The following is a 6,696-nucleotide window of genomic DNA, read 5'->3' as shown; positions in this document are numbered from 1 at the left end:
CAATTTAAACACAAAACAGCACCTGCCGATAAGAAGACTCCCTTCACAAAACAATTTTCAATTCAGTTTTTGCTCCCATTTATTTGTTCGTATGAAAAAAAAAATCAACCAGAAGGTGAGTTTTTTTCTCACATTTTCTCGTTGTAAATTAGTTGAAAACCCTGTCATTGTGAACACTTCGCCCTCAATGAAATAATCTCAAAATCAGAATCATCTTTGATTTGCCCAGTACAGTAGTTGGTTGTAACTGCTCTTGTGCGACACAGGCAGTCAATTAACAGAGAATACATTTGAGACATAAGGACATTGCGCGAACAACAAACAAAAAAACAAATAAATACCTAAAATAATAAATGTATAATTGTAAATTAGCTGTTTTAGGAGTGAATTGCAATAGGGAACAAGCTTTGGAAATTCCTCGTTTGATTGTGTTGAAGAAAATTTTAACACCAAAAAAAAAGTTGTTTTTCATTGATAATGAATGTCATTCTTTACTGTGAAAAAAGCAACTAATCTGAACTTCTGCTTGATGTTAAATGTAGTTGTTTTATTATACATCAGTTTAAAATTTTAGATCAAACTTGTGTCATTAGCCAGAGAAATTATGTGAGATTTTTGGCATATTATATATATATATATATATATATATATATATATATATATATATATATATATATATATATATATATATATATATATATGTGTGTGTGTGTGTGTGTCACAGTTTTAATCCCGAATTGTGAAACGCTCAAAGATAATGGGCGTATTATTACTATTTCAGTAAATAAGACCGTCACGTGAAAAAAATGCTTTATTGGTATCACATCATTGTTAAACAAATTACAATTCAATGAAAGAAATGTTCAAAACAAACCTTGCTTGTCTTTGACGTAGCCACATTCATTTTGCTATATTTCTTTTGCCAATTAACTTTATCTCATGAAAATATTGGCAAAGACTCATGAGGGAGTTCATTTTAAACCACGCATGTTAAAATGGAAAATGCAAATTCGTAATTTATCGGACACTAATCTGGGAATGCAACAGAACTCAGTCCAGCTCTGTTTGACTTTGGTGTAGCGTTTCATGCTTCCACACCCTGACTATAAATAAATGAGATTGCACAAAGCTAACACTGGCTAACTTAATCAGAAGCCAAATGGGAAGGGCGCCATCAGGGGTTGCCAGAATGGCCGCCGCGCTTGCCAGTCATTCACATACTGTAGAGATCACATGTGTCAAACTCAAGGCCTGGGGCCAGATCCGCCCCGCCACATGATTTTATGTGGCACGTGAACGCAAATCACATGTGTCAACTTCCAGGAGTCTTGCTCAAATCTGTACTAAAATTTCAAATTATGAGATCATAAATGATAACATTGAGTTACTGCAGGCATGTTGGTGTTTCCAAACATGAACAATAGTTGAAAAACCCATTGCCCTTGATTTCTGATTCCAAAACAAAGTAATAAATTTCACGTGTAAATATGATGAGGCGATTAAACAATTTTATGGTTTCACAGAAACAACGGCCCTCTGGGAGAAACCATAACTACAATCTGGCCATCGACAAAAAATTGTTTGACACCCTTGCTTTAGATCCCAGTGTCAGTTTTGCGTTTTGTTGTTCAATAAGCACTCCTTCACCCCCCACGGCATATTGACACATTTGTTTCAGCCACCCCAACTGTCAACAATACGTTTTGGCCACCCCACCCAGAAAATTATGGAGGCGCCCTTGCCAAAACAATATTTTTTTCTTTTATATGTATCTCATATATTATATACTACTTTCTGTCATTGAATTGTGCAGCACTTTGGAACGACACCTTCTCCACCTGCGTCTTCCCAATGTTATTAAGTTTGTGTAAAATCCCAGTGCCACTCTTAGACAAGCGCATGAGGTATTCCTCTTTTTCAGGGTACTGCTTTGAATTGTACGAACACAACACTAATTGCTGACAGAAATGAGACAGGACCAAGCAAAAGAGGCAGTCTCTCTCTGACGGGTTGAGAGGAAGGACACTTTCCCAGCCTGCCAGAACCGGTCCACCCACATCAATTGGGTCAGGGTGCAAATGCATCATGTACATGATGGTGATGGCGAGCTCATAGACGTAACAACCAAAGTTCACATCCCCAAAATCATTGATACCAGCAACCGTCTAGCCTTGGCCATCGTTAGCTTGCACGAGCACATTGAGATCGTTTAAGTCCCCGTGAAGGAGACCTGAAGAAAGGCAGACAGAAATCAGTTTATAAGAAGGTGATATCCGCAAAGCATCAGAAAAAACGTTTTTAGAAGCACTTCATAAAACATAAAGCTAGGACAAATACTATTATTAGACAGATTATTTAATCAGTATGTACAGTATCGAGAATAGAAAGGCATGAACAGTTACCAAGAAATTGGCATTATCCAACAGGAACTTGTATCATTTAGCTTTTGACCAAACGCTACCAATCAGTTACGTCTTTAATTATCCATCTATTCATTTTCTTAGCCGCTTGTCCTCGCAAGGGTCCCAAAAGTGGTGGAATCTATCCAAGCTATTATTGAGCACTATTGGGTACACCCTGGACTGGTTCTCAGCCATTCGCAGGGCACATAGAGACAAAAAACAGTTGCACTCGCAATCATACCTTGGGGCAATTTGGAGTGTCCATTTAATGTTGCGTTTTTGGGATGCGGGTGGAAACCGGAGTGCCCGGTGTAAACCCACGCAGGCACGGGGAGAACATGCAAAATCCACACAGGCGGGGCTGGAATTTGAAGCCCAGTCCTCAAAACTGTCAGGCCAACATTTTAACCAGTTGCTCCACCGTGCCACCACATCTTCATTATTTATATGTCATTTTAAAACATTAATATCATACTCACACTTGCGGAAACTGGAGTATTTGTGGGTGACAGTGGTCTTGTATTGGTGGAGGACAGACCGTACAACCTCCTTCAGTGGGTCTCCATCAAGTACCTGCAAGTAATTCTCCAAAATGGGAACAATGGACAAACTCCATTTGAAATTCTCCCGATGCAATTTGCCAAGTTGAGAATGTTCCATCTGAGAACAAAACAGAAAACACAACTTACCAGACAGGCAACATGGTGAATGAGTGGAAAGCACTTTTGCTTCACAGCAAAAAAATCCTTGCATTTAATTAAATCTGCTTTGGCAAGGCTCATGTGTGGAGAATATTTGTTCTCCCGAAGAAAAGAGAAAAAGTAGATATTGCACTCGTAGAGGAAATCAACTTCTGCCGTGAAACTGTAATCGTGGCAAATGTTATTAGTAAACATCTTTTTGCACTGTTAAGATACCCACCTTCAAAGTGGTTGACGGCATTAAGGATTGGTATGTACTGTACATTGTGAAAATAATGTCTCACTACATAGAGAAGTTTCATCAAAAAATTAGTTTTACAAATGAAATCTGATTGCGTAATTAAGGTTCAGGTGGCAGTTGTCCTTTCTTTATCTTTTTCTTTGTCTTAAACCTGTTATTCCACAAGAGTTTTCTAATTAACCACGAGATATGCATAGTAGTTTGTATTTAAATGGGGTGGGAAGGAATGCACGATAAACAGAATTACACACAGATGTATGAAATTTCAAACATAATGACAACAAAATGTGAGGGTTTGTTCTTCTGTAATAAAAACAGATGATTGATACTATTTTGTCCACCCCATCCATTAAATAGCATTTGGATAAAAAGAAGGTCCTCACCTAAGGGAAGTGCACATTTTAGTTTACTGTGAAACAAAAACATTATTAATCTCCAGAAAAGGCTTAGGTTCAAATATTTTCTGCCATCCATGTTCAATGGCATCTAGCAATATTCATAAGTATTCAGGTGGACAGCAGAAGGGCGGCACTTAGTATAAAAAAAAAAAAAATAGCAGTGGAAATGGTTTACAACGGAATTACTTGCACCTGTCTGAGAATGTTGTCCACTCTGCCTGCAGTCTGGCCAACTTCATAAAGTAGCTGTGGTGAGAGAGGTGCCTTGGAAATAGGGAATCCAGGCAAATAAGTCAACAGGCGCACCAAGGTACTTCTGCAAGCCGTGGCCACAATCTGTCAAAGGTAACGATCCAACAATCGGCCTTTCAGTTATTACTCGCTCTCGCAGCATCTACAGTGCCATGAACTGTAGTTGCCCCCTTCGGAAATTGCTCTTTCATGCAGTTTCCTTGTCGTAATGTTTAAAATAATCCAACAAATGCAAACGTCAGATGATGATAATCCTAGTAAGCATAAAATATTTGAACGTTGATTTTATTTACTAAGGAGAAAAAAATATTCAAAGCTACCTGACCCAGTGTGAAAAAATAATTAACCATTAATGGCCCATTACCTACCTGTGAATTTATGTTTTACGTTCATCTTTGGAGACATTATGTGACTCACTTATATAAGGGAAAATTAGGGAGTCTTTCTCTCACCAACTTTCACAAACCCACTCAGTTTTTTTCTCAGAGTCGACGGCACGGAGACCTATGTGAGGAACTCGTTTGTGGACTTCAGCTCTGCATTATAGCTCAAGACCAAGATACCTCTTTTGCATTATGTCAATGTGTCTAGAGAACTACTCACACCCTCCCTCAATCTGAAGTGACCGGTCTCCTACCGATGTCTTCCAGGACCATGACCTGTCCAGTGCTTGTTTTCAGGGCAGTTTGAGTCGGAAGTCCATTCTCATGAAGGAAGTTCATGGCATAAGTTTGTAGTTCAAACAGGATAGGGTCTTTGCTGTCCTCTGAGTTGATAATCTTCAGCACATACTCATCACCTTCAAACGGTCACAATATAAATATTCTAGTCTTCAAAGCTGGGGAGATTGTGGAGCTCAGACGGAGTCAGCTTGTAGTGTTTCTTCACAAGCTCTGCTGCCTGAGACTGGCTGAGCGTTGGTGTAGCATGCTTCACTGACATGTTACTGAAAATAAAACAACAACAAGAAATCCTAATGATGATACAGTACACATAAATGATATTGCTGAAGACTCTGCACGTATTTTTGGGCAACAGTGGCGCTTCTAGGAAGAGATATTTTTGAAGATAGCATGTTGGTATTGAGTGGTTGAAGTTAATGTGTTGCATATCTGAACACCACATCATATACATGCTAGAAAACTGCTGGACAGAGTTATTGTGCCACGATATCAAGGAAGAGTGGGGCAAAAACACCTCCACCCACAAGGGACGGGCAAGCCAGCGTGTCCATCCCATGCGTGACCAAGCCGGGCTGGACCTCATCCACTCCCTAGGACCCAGCACAACCGAAGCACCCCAACCAGTCCCAAAGGGAAGGGCAAGGGTACCGAACCTCTCTCCTCCCCAAACCCAATCAAACCACAACCCCGCAACCTTTTTTTTTTACCTCATTTTTGCTAAATGTTTCAGAAAATAGATGGATGGATTATTTTTTTAAAAATGTATCGCATTATTATGAGTAGTATTTTTTTTTTTTTGCCCTAAGGTTATTATTGTACTTATGAATAGCGTTCCGGTCCTCTTCTTTCTTCTTCTTTTCCTTTCGGCTTGTCCCGATTAGGGGTCGCCACAGCGTGTCATCTTTTTCCATCTAAGCCTATCTCGTGCATCTTCCTCACTAACACCCACAGTCTTCATGTCCTCCCTCAACACATCCATCAACCTTTCCTTTGGTCTCCCTCTCGCTCTTTTGCCTGGCAGCTCCATCCTCAGCACCCTTCCACCAATATACTCACTCTCTTGCCTCTGAACACGCCCAAACCATCGAAGTCTGCTCTCTCGAATCTTGTCTCCAAAACATCCAACTTTGGCTGTCCCTCTAATGAGCTCATTTCTAATCCTATCCAATCTGTTCACACCAAGTGAGAACCTCAGGATCTTCATTTCTGCTACCTGAAGTTCTGCTTCCTGTTGTTTCTTCAGAGCCACCGTCTCTAATCTGTACATCATGGCCGGCCTCACCACTGTTTTATAAACTTTGCCCTTCATTCTAGCGGACACTCTTCTGTAACATCAAACACCAGACACCTTCCGCCAACTGTTCCACCCTGTTTCTTCACTTCCTTACCACACTCTCCATTGGTCTGTATTGTTGACCCCAAGTTTTTGAAATCATCCTCCTTTGCTATCTCTTTTCCCTGGAGCTTCACTCTTCGGCCCAGTCCGGTCATCCCAGATTACAATAGGAGTACAAGTGTGAATTTAACTCACCTCATAATGTGTGAAGGTGTTCCGCCGTCCAATTCCTAACGCAATCTGCTGAGAAGGGACATATTTCTGTAACTACTTCCTGTCAGGGATGTTTTGAAATCTGCAGATGCTTTCAAGTATATATCAGGTAATGGAGGAGGCGTTGCCCTAGTATCGTGTTGCGTATTGGGGTGTACACACTGTGCCGCTGGTAGCGAATCACTCGTTCACTCGCAAACGTCCTGACAGATCTTCATCTATAATGAAGACTATTTTACTTTTATTGCACTTTCATTATTTGCTAAAATATGACCTAATACATTTAATCAACACATAAAGTGTTGTCCATTTGCTAATCAGACAAGGATGTGTTGTGGAGCCAGTGGTTGGCCTTGATCTTTTTAGAAAACTGGCTGGTGGCATCCTCCTCTCCCAGGCGTTGCCGTGGGTACGAACGACACCAGATAAGGAGCGGAAAGTTACCATCCTGGCCCAGGACCAGACTGCGG

At 40.5% G+C, this 6,696-nt stretch overlaps 1 pseudogene; it reads right to left on the bottom strand.

Moving 5' to 3' along the window:
* Positions 1-1,026: 1,026 nt before the first annotated feature.
* Positions 1,027-6,312, bottom strand: LOC133503762 (hydroxylysine kinase-like; annotated as a pseudogene).
* Between the last annotated feature and the right edge of the window lie 384 nt (positions 6,313-6,696).

This window comes from Syngnathoides biaculeatus, chromosome 7, assembly GCF_019802595.1.
Source record: "Syngnathoides biaculeatus isolate LvHL_M chromosome 7, ASM1980259v1, whole genome shotgun sequence".
NCBI classification, from domain to species: domain Eukaryota; kingdom Metazoa; phylum Chordata; class Actinopteri; order Syngnathiformes; family Syngnathidae; genus Syngnathoides; species Syngnathoides biaculeatus.
The sequence above is the reverse complement of the archived record's forward strand: the minus strand, read 5'-3'. Positions and strand labels throughout refer to the sequence as shown.